Here is a 17138-nt window from a genome sequence, read left to right as displayed (position 1 = left end):
GGGCCAAAGAAACCGGAAACACCAATCCCCATTTCCTGCCCTATTTCATTCTAGTCCCCTCTAATCCTTCGGTGGAGAGTGTGACTTTTCCTCCTATTACTTTTCCTCCCCTTCTGCTTCCCTGCTAATTCTCACTACAGGTTTCACAATGCACCAGAAACCCTCCACGGACCTGGATCTGTGTTCTGACAGCTGGGTCTCTTCTTTTGGCATGGGTCTATCTAGACTGTGCTTGTCTCAGAATACTAACAGGGTGGAAGCAGGGAGGGGTTGGTCACGGTGCCAAGAAGACTGGCCCGGCTGGAGGAGTGGGAGGGGAGCGAGTGTGCTGCCCTGCAGGAGAGGAGGCTCTCCAAGGGGCCTCCTGGGCTTGGTGGGAGGGGCGGGGATTGGGGTTAGAGACAGTAAAATGGTCTGGAGCCTGGAACTAGTGCTCTAAGAGAGTCCTGGGACAGAAAAGTACCTCTGGTGTTTGTTTCCCAGAGTTTAGACACCACTGTCAAAAGGAAGGGGGGCTTGCTGAGGGGATGAGGAGGGTTTGTGGAAGAGGAAGCAGCCATGGAAAGCTAGTTGATACGTTGGTGATCTTTTCAGTTAAAGGTGGAGGTGGGTGGGCGGCTCAGGAGAAGGTGCTCAGGGCCTGAGAGAGTGGTGAGTAGGCTGCTCCTGGCTGCTGAGGCCCGTTTATTGCCTGTGTTTTGTCATTTTTTAAAGCCAGTTCCTCTGTGCTGCTTCCAGATTTTGTCGAGGCAGGATCGAGTCTTCCTCTCTGGGACCTTTGCCATGAGGGCCTGTTTCTCAGAGCTGGGTTTTAAGAGCTGCCCAGACTTGTAGCTGCCGTCAGCAGCCTCCGGTGAACCTGGCCAGCAGGCCCCACCTGGGGACGGCAGCGTGCGGGAGCTCTCCTGGCCTCCCTAGAGCTGCCCTGCCTTCCACTTCACACCTTCCCTTCCCTGAACAGGAAAGAGCCTGACAGGGATGTGGCATTTCAACCAAGTGGCACTCTGCAACTCGAAAGTACCGTTTCTAAGGCCAAAAACGGATTGGCTTACTTTTAGCTCTATTCGAAAGCACCTTTCACTGTGAAATGCCCCACTAAGAAGGGTTCCCACTTTGGAAAGATGCTCTGACATGGAACAGATTAAAGCAAATTCAGTTTGACCGAGGGAAGTAATGTCTTTCAGGCTGGAAAAGCAGCTTGCTTCCCTCTCTAGCCAATTATTCACTACGTGGGTCTTTTTCTGTGAGGCCTCTAATAATTCTCTGGGCTCCCTCATGCCTCAGAGCCAAGCTGCTGAGCTTGGGCCCGAGCTTGTTCAGGCTCTGACCCAACTGCAGATGTTAGCCGAGGGCCCTTGGCCTCTTTTCCGTGCTTTGATTTAGAACTCTAGCTTTGCAGGGAGTAATTGTTTCCTGTCTGTCTTGTCCCAGTTCTAAGCACCGTGGCCTTGAAACTCAAAATTTGGAGACCTAAATATTCTCTTGCCCCTCTCTTCCAGGGAAAATCCTCATTCAGGCTAAGGATAAGAGATGCTTCTTAAAGGGCAGTAATTTCTAGATTAGCATGCTGTGTGTGCTGGCACTGAGACCTACTTATAGTCTAAAATGTGTGTGACCTTTCTGCCGGAATCTTTCTTCCCCTGGATCCCTCTGGAATATGGGATTGAGGGTAGGTGGTGACGGGATAGTTAATTTCATGAGAGAGTGTTGGTGGCCACGTCTTAGACCACAGGATCTGACAGTTGAGGGAAAGGAAATCATTAATCCTCATGACTTGATCTATCAATGCAATGCTGATGACTCAATCCTGCTCTGTCCGACCTCTCACGGGGTTCCCAGGTCCAGACTCGTCTAGGTCTGTGGGAGGTTTGCGATCTTTCTGTGTCTTTCAGTATGTGTTTGTCTTTTAACTGACTTGCTATGTAAAATAACATTTCTTACTTGGTAAAAAAAATTTGAAGAACACTGGTGTATAAAACAGACTCTCTCCTAGCCTATCTTGTCATCTCAGGTCAAGAGGTCCAAAATCGATTCCCTCCCAAACTGTTTAACCTTTTCAATCTCTTCATACTTACTCTTGGAAAAATCATAAACCTTCAGTGATTCCAACTAGATCTTTCTTTTCTTTTCTTTCTCCAGGAAGTGAACCCAGTTTACCACTGAGCTGCATCCTCAGCCCTTTTATTTTTAAGACAGGGTCTTGTAGGTTGCTGAGGCTACAATCCTCCTGTCTCAGCCTCCCGAGTTGCTGAAATTACAGACATGCATCACTGCACCTAGTCAGATTAGATATTTTCAAGTCACCTTTACTTTTCTTTCTATGCCTATATCCAGCTATATCCAGTTTGTCAACAAGCTCTAATGTCTCCTCCTTCTAGATATCTCTCCCATGGGCCCCTTCTCATGGTCAGAGCCCAAGTAAGTCATCTCTTTAAGCCTGGATTACCCCGGAAGCCAGTCCTTGCTGTCCCTCACCTCTAGTCTTCTACCTAAATCCACCCTCTTACCAATGACATTTGAATCTTTTCCAAATGCTATTTTCATTCCATCAGTTGGGGCAATTGATCAAGGACAAAAGGAAAAACTTGACAGTAGTTTCTAGTGATGAAAGTCTGTCTCTTAAGAGGAGGAACAGTTGTACTCCCTCTAGCTACACAGGGCAACATCCAGAGTTGTGGGTGGTCATTGTAGGGAGCCGGCTAAGAAAGGAAAGAGGCATTGACAGTGAAGAGTGGAGGGGGCTCTTGTATCGGGTTTCCCTGCTTACAGCATCTTCCAGTTACCAAACAGCATGAAATAATAAGGACAAATAAAAATGCCTAGGATAACTCTCGAGATGTTGATGATCTATGTGAGAAAACTGCCAACTTTTCTTTTTTTTAGAGAGAGAGAGAGAACCTTTTAACATTTATTTTTCAGTTTTCGGTGGACACAACATCTTTGTTTGTAATGTGGTGCTGAGGATTGAACCCGGGCCGCACGCATGCCAGGTGAGCGCTCCACCGCTTGAGCCACATCCCCAGCCCCTCAACTTTTCTTGAGAAAGAAAGATTTGGGGCTGGGGTTGTGGCTCAGTGGTAGAGCACTGGCCTAGCATGAGTGAGGCACTGGGTTCCATCCTCAGCACCACATAAAAATAAAAAAAGGTATTATGTTCACCTAAAACTAAAAACTATGTATATATAAAAAGATAGAAAAACTTGAAGAAAAATTAATTCTTCCTTAATTTTTTTTATTTTTTGTGGTACTGGGAATTTAACCCAGGACCTCACATACTAGGCAAGTGATGTACCACAGAGCTACATCCCCAGAACCACTTTATTTTTTATTTTGAGACAGGATCTTGCTAAGTAGCCAGGTTGGCATCAAATTTGTAAACCTCCTGCCCTATCTCCCTAGGTAGCTGGGCATGGACCACTGAGCCTGGACTTAATTTATTTTGTTGTTTTTTTTTTTAAATAATTACAGAAAATGACACTGTAATTCAATAGAGTCTTTTTAGAATCGAATATAATTATTTTAAAATTCATCCGGAAGAATAAACAGGAGAAAAGGGCAAAAGAAAAATTTAAAGGCAGAACTTAATTGGAAGGAGTATTAAGCCTTGCCAAATAGTAAAACATTACATTGCTTACACATCAATTTAACAGATTAGTTAGGCAGAAATAGACCCAATTTTATATAAGCATTTAGAAAGGATAAAAGAAGCACTGCATCTCAACAGAGGAAAACGCATTTGAACAGTTGGTTAAAATTTTTGAAAAAAAGACATGTTAATTATCCTGATTTGATCATTGCGTGTTATATACATGTGTTGGAATATCACACTGAAATCCATGAATGTGTTTAATTATTATGTATCAATTAAAATCATTTTAAAAGTATTTGTGGACCTTTATTTTTATTCACTTATTTACATGCAGTGCTGAGAATGGAACCCAGTGCCTCACACATGCAAGGCAAGTGCTCTGCCACTGAGCCACAACCCCAACCCCAATCCATAAAATCATTTTTTAATTAAAAAATTGGGGAAAAAAAGGACTGGTCTTAAATACTACACCTAGATAAATTCTAGGTAATTAATTAAACATTAAAATTTAACTTTAGAAAAACTTGAAGAAAATACATTGAATATTAAGTCTGAAAGGAAATACATTTTAGAATTTTTCTATACTTAGCAATTTTATTTTATTGATTTTTAAAAAAGAAATGACAGGGCTGGGGATGTGGCTCAAGCGGTAGTGCGCTCGCCTGGCATGCGTGCGGCCCGGGTTCGATCCTCAGCACCACATACAAACAAAGATGTTGTGTCCGCCGATAACTAAAAAAAATAAATAAATAAATGTTAAAATTAAAAAAAAATGTTTAAAAAAAAAAAGAAAAGAAATGACAGTGGAATGCATTACAATTCTTATTACACATGTGCCACAATTTTTCATATCTCTCTATATAAAGTATGTTATAAAGTATGTTGACACCCAGTTTGTGTCTTCTTCTTTTTTTTTTTTTTTAATTTATTTATTTTTTAGTTTTCGGCAGACACAACATCTTTGTTTGTATGTGGTACTGAGGATCGAACCCGGGCCGCACGCATGCCGGACGATCTTGCTACCGCTTGAGCCACATCCCCAGCCCCAGTTTGTGTCTTCATATATGTACTTTGGACAAGGAAGATATGTTGGCTCATGAAAATAAAATATCAACTTCCTTTTTTTTTTTTTTTTTTGTGGTGCTGGGGATTGAACCCGGAGCCTTGTGCATGCAAAACAAGAACTCTACCAACTGAGCTATATCCCCAACCCAAAATGTCAACTTTCTTAATTAAAAAACTAAAAGGGGGGCACAGTGGCACACCCCTGTAATCCTAGCAACTTGGGAGGCTGAGACAGGAGGATCACAAATCCAAGGCCAGCCTAGGCAACTTGGTGAGACCCGGCCTCAAACTAAAACAAGAAGGGCTGAGAATGTAGCTAAGTTGTAGAGTGAGTGTCCCTGGGTTTAGTCCCCAGTCCTACAAAAGAGAGGTCCTATTATTTTATTTCTGCATATTTATTTAGTTCCTACACTTTGTGCAGGCCACCGTGCCTTGACTGAGGATTCAAGTGGGACTACAGCGGTGAGCAGGACAAACAGGGTGCTGCCCTTGGAGATCTTGCGTTAGGTGGGTGACATGATGGCAAGTCAGAGAAAATGTAACTCCCGTGGGCTTAAGCAATAGGGCATAGTGTTCCTGGCTCACGGAATGGAAAGGTCCAGAGACGTCAGCCCCAGGTGAGCCTTCATCAAGCCGCTGGGGTCTCCCCAAGACCCAGTTTCTTTCCACTTCTTATGCAACAAGTTGTTGCAGTGCTCATTACAGTGTTATGGGAAAAGGGTAAGAGGACGCAGCCTCTCTGGGTATTATGCATTCACTACAAATGGCTGCTATGAAGACTGTCGCACCAGGGAACAGTGCTCAGAATGCTAAGTGAAAAAAGTAGGCCACAGAATTTTATGGAGACTGATTACAGCTCTGCCAAAGGAAAAAAAATATTTCTAAAAAGTCTAGAAATAAATTCACCTAAACGCTAACCACAGTAGCGAGGTAGGTTTTGTCTGTTATCTTCAGTTCTCATCTTCCAGATTTTCTAGGGTTTCACCATCCTCTCTCCAGCGGGCTGTGTTCTCACTGCCTCCTGCACGTGCTGAGTGACCCGGTCTTTGTCCTCTTGCTGGTGTATGCCTTCCCCTTTTGACCTATGAATCCATTAAATATTTATTGATAATTGATACAAGGATATCATGTAGCTTTGAGAAGAAAATATGTTTATGAAAACACTTTGTAAAGTGCTTTACAGGTGTTAGTTGTATTGTAGGAGGGAAAGACTGGAGGAAAAGATCACATTATTTGCATACTATGGAGTCCTGTACTATTGGGGAGGTCAGGATGGAAAATCAGAACAGGGCTGTGACCCTCAAGGAGCTTACCATCTTATCAGCTGCACAGGGCCCGAACAACACCCCTGAAACGGTCAACAGTGATGGAAGGCTGAGGAGAGCAGAAGGAGGTGGCGGCGCCCGGAAGATGCTGCTCTTTGGCGTAAATTGCAATCGATTAGGGATCCTTTCTCAGACTCACGTTAGAAGTGAGAGTTCAGATAAGTGAGGCCGCCACTGCTGTTTTGAACACCTCAAGGGGAGAATGGATTTATCCGAGTGGAAAAGAAGGGCTTGCTAGGAGTCAAAGAAAATAATAAAAAGTCCAGCACTAGGGCTCCTTCTCCTACCAACGCAAGGACGGCTCTGATGAGAAGCCAAGGATGGCTCTAAAGCAAAGGGACCACCAAGGAGTCAAGGCGAAGGACCGGGCAGGGACAGGACTCGGTCCAGTTCCACCTCCAGCTCAGGATCCGGGACCAGCACAGGCTCCAGCAGTGGCTCCAGCCCTTCCTCTGCATCTCGGGAAGCTCCAGGACCTCCCGCAGCTCCAGCGGTTCCCGGATCTCCCAGGCACAACAGGCGGCGCGGCGCTCCAAATGCAGGCCACCTAAAGGGAAGGGAAGGAAAGGAAAAGGCGGAGCCCTTCCCCTAAACCTACCAAAGTGCATATTGGAAGGCTCACCAGGAATGTGACCAAGGATCACATCACGGAGATACCTTCTACCTATGGAAAAACTGAAATGACTGGCTCGCCTGTGGGAAGGATGCATCCTCATCCATCCAGAGGCTGTGCATGTGTGGAGTTCGAGAGTCCGGATGAAGTGAGAAGGCGCTGAAGCGCCTGGATGGAGGACAAATTGATGGCCAGGAGATGGCTGCTACTGCTGTGCTGGCCCCCTGGCCTAGGCCACCCCCCAGGCGGTAGGTCACCCCCACGGATGAGGAGGAGGTCACGCTCTCCAAGACGCAGGTCCCCCATGCGCGGGCGGTCCGGCTCCCCACAGAAGCCGCCCCAGTTCACATTCCTCCCGAAGCTCATCTGTACCTCATATTCCACCCAGCTCAGCGTGTCGCTTTGCTAGCTGAAGGAGGGTCAGCAGGACGGACCCCTCCCTTGGCAGGCTTCAGAGGCAGCAGTTGAGGCCTTTCCTCTGCAGGCAGGTTCTGACTGCAGAAGTGCTCATGGTTCAGGGCTGTGCCCACTCAGGGGCCTGCAGTTTTCTGGCTAGAGAGCTCACCCATTCCTGTTCCTAGGTCTGTTCAGTGGCAGAGCCAGCAGGGACCAGCAAGTTTCCAGGTGGCAGTGTGGCCCAGCTTTTTCACAGATGACCTGAGCGAGTCTGGCAAACCTGGTTGTGCCCTTGCTGATGCTGTGCTATGTCTGCAGGGGACCAAGCTGCCATTCCTCTTAGGCCTGGCCTCCCCCACACACACTTGAATTCTCTTCCACCCTCTAGGGTTGTCCCCCCACCTGTTAATTGCTGTAAATGGTTCTGTCTTTCCATCTCCTCTCCACGCCCCTGCCCCACATATCCCTTACTCTCTCAAATTGGTGAGCAAGTTGAGAGCCAGCTCTGCAAGGTCATTACAGAGCCCCTGTTCTGACTGCCATTGGTGGGGGTCTTGCAGGATACCTTGGCAACGTGTATATTGCTTTTTTTTTTCCTCATTGTACAGTCAGTACTATAAAATTTGTTTTTTGAGTTTTGTAACTTTGTAGCATTTTAGATAAGGTTGTGTTTGTAAGAAATCCTAATACAAGAGAAGGGTAGGGAGGCTGCAGAGCTAGATAAGCCTTGGAGGATCGAAGCAAGTAGATCCCAGAGAAAGGGCAGGGAGAGAGCTCGGCATGTGTGGGGCACCGTGAGCTGAGGTGTTCTGTGGGAAATGGTGGGAGGGGAAGTGGGGGAGAGAGATGGAGCGTCTCCCCTGGGGAACGTCTGGTTTCGGGGTTTCATCTCGTTTTGTTTTCATTAGCATCCGAATCCTAGGGAGCCAGGAATCTTTCCGGCCTATCTTGCTCAGCACTGAATCTCTGGTGTCTAGAAGAGTAGTTTCTGGCACATGGTAGACACTCAAAAAATATCAGTTAAAGGGAAAGTGGAATGAATGAATCGCACAGTGACGTGATAAATAAGGCTGATCCCAAAGAGGTGATTAGAAGGAGTTGAAAAGGTGCAGGCTGGTGGCAAGGAGACGAGTCACAGATGTCAGGGCACCTCCAAACCTGAAGTAATAAGAAGGCTGAACTGGGACCATGGCTGCTGTTACGGTTTGGATACGAGGTGTCCCCCCAAAGCTCCTGTGCCAATGCAGGAATATTCAGAGGTGAAATGGTGGGATTGTAAAAGCTCAAACCTCTTCAGTCCGTCTTCTTTTTAATGAACTAACCAGGTAGTGACTGTAGATGGGTGGAGCACAGCTGGAGAAGACGGGTCACTGGGGAGTGTCCTGGAAGGGTTCGTCTTCCCTGTGGCCCCTTGCCAAGATGTTCTACCTAACATCGGGCCCAGAGCAATGGAGTTGGCCAGTCACGGACCGAACTGAAACTGTGAGACCAAATGAACTTTTCCTCCTCTAGATTGTTCTTGTCAGGTATTTTGGCCTCAGCAACAAGAAGCTAGCTAATACAGCTCTGACCTTGAAGGTAAGGAACTGGTACACAGATCACCTGGAAATAGCTGATGCACATTGGTGACTAACCAACTGGGTTCAGGAGATGAAGGAGAGAAAAGAATAAAAGATAACATTAAAGGAAATGACTCATTCTTCAAGACTTTGCCTGAGTTCTCTTTCTTGAAGCCTTTTCCAGAATCCCCAAGCCTGTGCTGTGTTTCCTTTCTGAACTCAGTTAACATAAACAATCTGTACCACTCTGTTGAAGGAGACAATAATGTATTTTCATGATTATAATTCAGACTTTGCATTGTATTTGTTTCCTCAACTAGATTGCAAGCTTCCCCCCCCCATATAAGATGGTTAATGTGTTGACATCATAACAAGGTTTAGAGGGAGGCACATCTCACACAACAGTGTGAACACACAATCATCACACTTATGAACCAAAAAGGATCTAAATTGCAAGCTTTTAAAAATCAAGGCTATCTCTAATCCTTACAGTGCTCAGTCCTAGAAGATGCCGCATAATAAGTGTTCATTGACTTAAAAGAAACCTGGATTCTCCTCTGTGCTAAAGATAGCACTTAGTTCTATTTATTTATTTGTTTAGAATTGTTTTCAACTCTCTTAGTTGGTCCCAGGACATAGATCCTAAGTACCAATATCCTCCTCCTGGAAAAGTCAAATACCAACTATTACCATTGCCATCAGCAATAGAGAATCTCATTTATTCCCTCATTTTTTCATTCAGTCATTCAATAATGGGGGAACAGAGTAGCATAGAATTTAAAGAGTTAGCATAGACTGGGTGTGGTAGTGCAAACCTGTAATCCCAGTGACTTGGGAGGCTGAAACAGGAGAATTGCAAGTTTGTGGCCAGTCTGGGCAGCTTAGTGAGACCCAGTCTCAAAATAAAAGTTAAAAGAGCTGGGCATGTAGTTAGGAGATGGAGTGGTAAAGCACCCCTGGGTTCAGTCCCTAAAAATAAAAAAGTTAGCATGGGTTTGGGATCTTGCTTATAATGTTAGATCTATCCTTTACTGTGCATGCTTTAATTCCGCATCTGTAAAGCCAAGATAATAATGTCTACTTAATAAGACATTCAGTGAGTGCTTACAGTGTGCCAGGTGCTGTCATGTATTTCCCATTTTACAGATGAGGAAACTGAGACAGTGAGTTCCTCATCTAAGGATGCACAGATCACAAGCAATAATCAGGTCCTAGAACCTTGTGGGTAATTCTGTGCTTTACACACTCACAACTGCAACAATGGTCCACACAAAGCCATATGCAAAGATCATAAGACACATGTCTGGCACACAGTGTACAATGAATATGTCATTATTCCGTAAGTATTTTAGAGCATTTAGTATGTCAAACATGTAGGGTTAGGCTTTGAGGAATAAAGAGGAAAAAAGCCGGTGTGGTGGCACATGCCTGCAATCCCAGCTACTTGGGAGGCTGAGGCAGGAAGATTGAAAGTTTGAGGCCAGCCTCAGCAATTTAGTAAGACCTTGTGGTCAAAATAAAAAATAAAAAAAAATAGAAGGGCTGGGGGTATAGCTCAGTGGTAGAGCCCCCTGGGTTCAATCCCTAGTAATGAAGGATAAATAAATAAGAAAGAAACTGTCCTCAAATTGCTACTAATCTAGTAGTGCCACCAGATATCTCTATGTCAAGAGGCAAACAATCAATCATGTACCATTACTGCTAAAATAAATTTTAGAAAGCATCCAATCCAATCGAGGCTCAAAGGTGGAGGTGGGATGAGTTACTTTAGGTTGAAGTTTGGACAAGAATCTAGATCTAACTGAAATGCCATGTCCTTGGCCTAAGGAAAGTGTTCAAAAAAGCCAGTCCCAAGATTGTCCCTATCCCAGCTGGCATCACTTTCAGAGGGCATTCCTTGGGAAACAGAAGATTGGGGGTGGGGGGGCAGGCAGAGAGTGACTGATGGACAGACCCAGGAACCTCTCAGCTCATCTGGCTCCCCTGAGTCCACATTCTTAATCATAATTGTGTTTTTCTAAATTTCAAGTGATTCTGGACATGGTGGCAGCATGCCTGTAACCCCAGTGGAGCAAAGGAGGCTAAGGCAGGAGGATTATGAGTTCAAAGACAGCTTTATCTTTGAACAGCAACTTAGTGAGATGCTAACTAATTCAGTAAGACATTGTCTCTAAATTAAAAAATATATATAAATATATATATATTTATACACACACATACATAAAGGAGGGCTGGGGTGGGGGCTGTGGTTGTGGTTCAGCAGTAGAGGATGCGCCTAGTACATGTGAGGTCCTGGGTTCGATCCCTCAGCACCACATAAAAATAAATAAAGGTATTGTGTCCAACTACAACTAAAAATTAAATATTTTTTCTTTAAAAAAAAGGGCTGGGGGTGCTGGGGTTGTGGCTCAGAGTTAGAGCACTTGCCTAGCATGCATGAGGCACTGGGTTCCATCCCTAGCACCACATAAAAATAAAATAAAGATATTGTGTCCACCCACATCTAAATAAATAAATAGTTTTTTTTTGTTTTTTTTTTTTACAAAAAAAGGGGGGGGCTGGGGATGTGGCTCAGTTTTTAAGTGTCCCTGGGTTCAATCCCCAGCGCGCACACACAAAAGTGATGACCACTTCTCTCTTCCCTGCCTTCCATAAGGGGTTCCATTCCAGGCTACTTTTCTAACTTTGGTTTTTCCTTAGCTGAAAGATATAATCTTCCTGATCCTTGGACCGGACTAAGATCTCTTTTAGCTCTAAAATCATGGAAGTTTGGCAGGAGGGAGGAGCACATTTTTTTTCCCCTTTTGTCAATTGAAAGTATTACTGCATCCCCAGGTTGCAACCACTAGAGGGCAGCAGGTCCCAGAGCACCTGAGCAGGTGGCCACTATGGGGGCCCCCACCAAGCAGCTGTCTCAGACTTTAGTTGAGTCTCTTAGAGTTTCTTGTTGTTAATACCAATTTCAGTTTTTAAGCAAAGAGCAGCCAGCCAGGTTAGGGTGAGATGAGAGGGTAGTTCTGCAAATTAGGTCTGGCACTAGAAAGATAAAGACCAGTCTTAAAAAGAAAATGATTTTGAGACAGTAAATATTTTATGAAAAGTTGAAAATGTACTTAGTTCAGGTTGCCTACAGCTCACATCATCAAAGGCAGAGTTCTAGGAGCATTTTCCAGACTGGTAAAAATTTTGGAAGACTGAAAGATGATTTTTGTTTGTTTGTTTGTTTTTGTTTGGTGTTTGTTTTTATTTGATGATAAATACAGATTCATGTGCAGTTGTGAGAAATAATAGACACCCATATACATTTCATTCAGTTTCAATGGTAATCTAGTGCATAACCAAAGTATAATATCATAACCAGGAAACTGACATTGATTAGTCCACACACCTTATTTCAGCTTCCCCAGAGATGCTCTTTTGTGGATGCTGTGTGCATATGTATTTAGGTCTATGCAATTTTACTACATTATGTAAATTTATGTCACTATCACAATAATCAAGATATACAATAATTCTGCATTAGTCAGAATTTTCTAGAAAAACAGAACCAAAAGGATGCTATGGTTTGGATATGATTTGGATACAGTTTGGATAAGCTATCTTCAAGATGAAAAATAAAGAAAGCCAGTGGTTCAATTTTGTCCAAGTTTAACAGCCTGAGAATCAGGGACGTTGACAGTGTAACTCCAACTTTGAGATTAAAGGCCTAAGAAACAAGGGACTGATGGTGAAAGTCCAGATTCCAAAGGCCCACATACCAGGGGCTCTGATGTCTGACAGCAAGAGAAGATCAATGTCTCAGCTCAATAAGAAAGGGAGAGAATTCACCTTTCCCACTGTTTTTTCCCCCATTTCTATTTGGGCCCTTGAAACATGATTTTTAAAAATGCCTAAGGCTTTGTATGCTAGACCAACTTTTCCTAGAGTCTCCTGAGAAATTTTAGTTCATTTCACATGTTAAATAAGCCCTTACTCAGAGAAGAATTGGTTCTGGAAGTTTTCAGAAAGCTCCACCAAGTCAGACACTATTTTTCCTTCTGGAAAGGATCAAATAACCAGGATTACCATGTGTCCACTGAACGAAGAGCACCAGCCTGGGCATCTTAAGCGGAAAAAGAAAGGGAGGAAGCTCAGGGTGGGTGGTAAGGAGAGCTGAGTGCCACCCGGCTTATCCTGCCATGATAGGGTTGAGTGGTCCCTTCATCTCCCAGAGCCCTGGATCCCTCTTCCATGAAATGTCAGGTTCTTCAAAATTATAGTCAAGTAATCATCACATTTCACATTATCACAGTTGCCTAAAGGTTCAGATAATCTGCCCAGTGGTCTTTTCAAGTAGGAAAGAGTTGGATTCCTTGAGAAGACAATTCCCATTAGTGGATTATGAGCTAGCACAAGGGCTGCACACCACAGAACAGACTTAAGGCGTGCTCCACCATTTCCTTAGCAGCTGCAGAGTAGAGCTTCGATTTGCTGTTGCCCCGCTGTCAGGGCATGGAGCGGCGCTGCTTGGAAGGACGCTGCCCAGCGCCTTACTCATCCCGCCTCCTTTCTGGGCCTCTGCTACTTTGCCAGTTGTTTCTGAGACACAGCGCGTCCTTTGTTCCCTCTCTGCCTTTCCATATGTGAGTCCTTCCTCCTGGATTCTTTTTCCTGCCTTATCCTTTTGGGAAGCTTTTAGTCATCCTTCAAAACCCCACGCAGATGACACTGTTTTGTGAAGCCTCTTCTCCCCGCCCCCATCTCCCTCTCCAGACAGTGTCAGTCAAGCCTCCTCTGTGCTCCCCTAGCAACTGTTGCAAAACCCAACACCCTGCAGGTACTTGTTTGTTTCCATGCTGGCCCTTCCACCCAGATCTGAGAATTGCTGCAGGGGCAGGGTGGATCCTCTCCATGTCCCCAGCCCTGGCCCAGTCCCTGGAGGGTTGTGTGGACTCCACCAAGACTAGAAGAAGTGGATCCTCTTTCCTATCACCAGCAAGATGTTCTGCTAGGTGGCTAACCAGGTCACTGAAGAAATCACCGAGGAGGGAGCCCTGGCGCACCTGCCTGGCATCAGGGGCTAAATGCAGAGGATTTAATGCTATCAGTTACCATTTGTGCTCTGGAAGGCGTGCAGCATTCAAAATTTGGTGGCCGCTGTTGGGAACCTGTTGTAGTTACAGAAGGGTTCCATGTAAGGGGCAGCTTTCTGGCAATGTGATGAAGCACTGGGGTGTGTATAGAAGCGGGTGGTGGGAGCTGTGTTGAAAGTCTTTATCATCTATGACATTTGGGGAAAAACTAGAGAGAGTTGGTTAAATGGATAGATGACATCTGACTCCCAGTTTAGGTAGTTTAATTGGATGGGCCTTGCACCCAGCCCTGGGTATTGGAAACGGGGTGGGACACTGGTAGCTTCAGGCAGAGAGTCCTGATCCTCCGGGGATAGGTGTTGGGGTCAGATCATGCTGCCGCTTCTGTGCATGGCTCCTCACAGCTTTGACTCACTTGCAAACATCTGAAGGGTGGTAAATATCAGTCCAGATGTGTTGTCAGTAAATACAGTCGTCCACAGCTGCCAACACCTGCTGCTGCTTCGTGCTGGTGGTCCGTCCGCTGTGTCTCCTGGTCCCAAAGCTCTTTGCATGGACACGGGGAGAGCTGGGTTGAAGAGGACTAGAAGACAAAGGTGCAAAGGTGTAGGTGGCCTTCGAGGGGAGAGGTAAGCGCGGGCCACAGTCGGTTCCATTCTGTGCAGCCGACTCCCTGGCAGGGCATTTTTCTGAGAGTGGAATTTCTCAGTCAAAACAACCATTGAGGCTAGGGCTGTGGCTCAGTGGTAGCACACTCGCCTGGCACGTGTGAGGCCCTGGGTTCGATTCTCAGCACCGTATATAAATAAATAAAATAAAGGTCTATCAACAACTAAAAAAAAAAAAAAACTACCATGGATATGCGGTGGGTGCAGTGGTGCACACCGATAGTTCCAGTGTTTGGGAAGCTGAGGCAGGAGCATCTCTTGTGCCCAGGAGTTAGAGGCCAGCCTGGGCAATATAGGGAGGCTCTCTCAAAACAAAACAACAAACAATTGTGGATCTGAGGGAAAATGGGAGGGAAGGATGGTACGTGACTGGGAAACAAGTGACAGATGAGGCCCGTTATCACTCACAAATAAAGACGGGTAAAAGGTCAACATTATGGTTATTAGAGAATACCATGAACTTACGCATTTTTTCAAGATTAGCATAATTCCTTTGCTGTATATCTTAAAGAGCCCCCCTGTTTTACTTAAACTCTTTTATTGTGGTAAAAAAAATATATAACATAAAATTTATCATTTAAAAAATTTTTTTTTAGTTGTTAATGGACCTTTAGTTTATTTATTTATATGTGGTGCTGGGATTCAAATCCAGTGCCTCACACATGCTAGGCAAGCGCTCGACCACTGAGCCACCATGAAATTTACCATGGTCACCATTTACTTTTTCTCATATAGGTATTGAACCCAGGGGTGCTCAACCACTGAGGTACTTCCTCAGTCCTTTTATTTTAATTTTTTAATACCTTTGTTTTTATTTTATTTATTTTTATGTGGTGCTGAGGATCAAACCCAGGGCCTCACACGTGCTAGGTGAGCACTCTACTGCTGAGCCCCAGACCCAGACCCATATTTAATTTAATTTATTTATTTTTTGGTACTGGGGATTGAACCCAGGTGCACTCTATCACTGAGCTACAATCCCAGCCGCCCATCCTTTTCTGGTAGTGGGAATTGAGCCCAGAGGTTCTTTATCTCTGAGCTATCCCCAGTGTTTTTTTATTTTGAGACAGGGTCTCACTGAGTTGCTTAGGGTCTTGCTAAATTGCTGAGGCTGGCTTTGAGCTTGTGATCCTCCTGTCTCAGCCTCCTGAGCCCCTGTGATTACAGGCGTGTGCCACTGCACCTAGTTCTCTCACTACTTTTTAACTAAACTATTTTGATGAGTGTCCAGAAAAATCCCATTTTTTAAAATATCTCCATGTACAGATGAAGCAGGTACCATCATCTCTAGTTCATGGTTGGAGAAGCCAAGGGGAAGGGCATTAGATGCAACTGGCTGCCTATCTAAAAGCATCCTGCCTTCTCCCTCCTAGCTCCCATCCTTTGGTTTTGCAAAGCCCTAGTTTATTATCGTTCTGGTATTCACTGGCGAGTGAGGCACACAGGGATGAGTCGACTCTTAGCCCCAGGAGTAAGTCTTTCTTAGTTTGAGTCAGCCACAGTAACTTTGGCTCCTTTGCCAGTGACTGAGTTAGTGGATTAGCATGTGATACACTTTTGCTCATGAGACATGAAAGAAAGCTGATGCAAGGATATGGAGAGGAGTTTCTTGCTTTTACAAACAAACACAAGAACACTGGGCATGGTGGCACACGCCCATAATCCCAACGACTCAGGAAGTTGAGATGGGAGGAACACAAGTTCAAGGACAGGTTTAGCAATTTAGTAAGACCCTGTCCCAAAATTAAAAAAAAAAATAAAAAGGGTTGAGGATGTAGCTCAGTGGTAAACTGCCTCTGGGTTCAATCCCCAGGACTAGAAAAACAACAACAAAAAGGAGGGCTGGGGTTGTGGCACAATGGTAGAGAGCTGGCCTAGCGTGTGCCAAGCGCTGGGTTGGATCCTCAGCACCACATAAAAATAAATAAAATAAAGGTCCATCAACAACTTAAAAAAAAAGGAGCTTCTGTTGAGGGCCACAGCCGAGTCCGGATGACGCATGGCATTTTTGCCAGAAGTAGAGGTTGAGAGGTGACGCCAGCAAGCCATTAAGATGATGACTTTTAAGTTCTCGCGGAGTTCCCGTTGAGTTCCGGTTGAGCTCTCACGGGGATTCCTGAAGAGTTTGAATTGATTGGGGAAATGCCGGAGGAGGGATTTCTGGTTGGTGGTTCCTGGAGGAGCCTCGTGGTATTCGGGAGAGTTCCCAGGGAGTGTGTGTGGAGTGTGCTGGTGGAGTTCAGAAATAAAGTTTGTTCCTGCTTCAGTGGCTCGTGATTTGTGCCCAGCCGGACTGTGGCAAGCTTCAATAAGAAACTTCCTTTTTCCTGCTTCTCAATATTGTAGCCATGTGTGTTGGTGATGCCTGGAACTCAGCAGCCATTTTGCCACCATGAGAGGCATTAGTGAAACGGTCCTGATGATACAGTGAAGGTGGCAGACATGGGAGATGGGAGGAATGAATCCTTTACATGGATGAACTGTTGAGTTAACTGATCTGGAATTTACCACCTTTAGTCCTGCTACTTATTTGAGACCATACATTTCCTTTTAAAATCATTTTTGAGGGCTGGGATGTAGCTCAGTAGCAAAAGCATCTGCCTTGATTCACAAAGCCCTGGGCTCTACCCCCGTTCCAAAAAAGACAAAAACAAAAAACACCCCCCCCCCAAAAAAAAAAATAGATAAATAAATGAATAAGATCTTAAAAAAACCCATTTTTAAATTTTCTGTATTTGCAATCCAAAGCATCCTAATGACATGTTAAGGATTAAAGCTAGATAGGAGCCAATGTGGATGACACAACATTTCATACCCTTTTCCACTGGATGATGCTGACAACTCAGAAACC

At 44.8% G+C, this 17138-nt stretch overlaps 1 non-coding gene and 1 pseudogene across 1 annotated transcript; one reads left to right on the top strand and one right to left on the bottom strand.

Annotated features, from left to right (window-relative positions):
* Nucleotides 1-5926: 5926 nt before the first annotated feature.
* Nucleotides 5927-9535, top strand: LOC124077265 (RNA-binding protein with serine-rich domain 1-like; annotated as a pseudogene).
* LOC124077569 (small nucleolar RNA U13) lies at nt 8889-8992 on the bottom strand. Its single transcript, XR_006846656.1, has one exon. It is a non-coding gene; the product is annotated as a small nucleolar RNA U13 (small nucleolar RNA).
* Nucleotides 9536-17138: the final 7603 nt, after the last annotated feature.

This window comes from Marmota monax, unplaced genomic scaffold, assembly GCF_021218885.2.
Source record: "Marmota monax isolate L192 unplaced genomic scaffold, Marmota_monax_Labrador192_F-V1.1 WCK01_AAM20220418_F8-fsc00108, whole genome shotgun sequence".
Classification (NCBI taxonomy): Eukaryota; Metazoa; Chordata; class Mammalia; order Rodentia; family Sciuridae; genus Marmota; species Marmota monax.
Note: the sequence above shows the minus strand (reverse complement) of the source record. Positions and strands in the feature narration are given on the sequence as shown.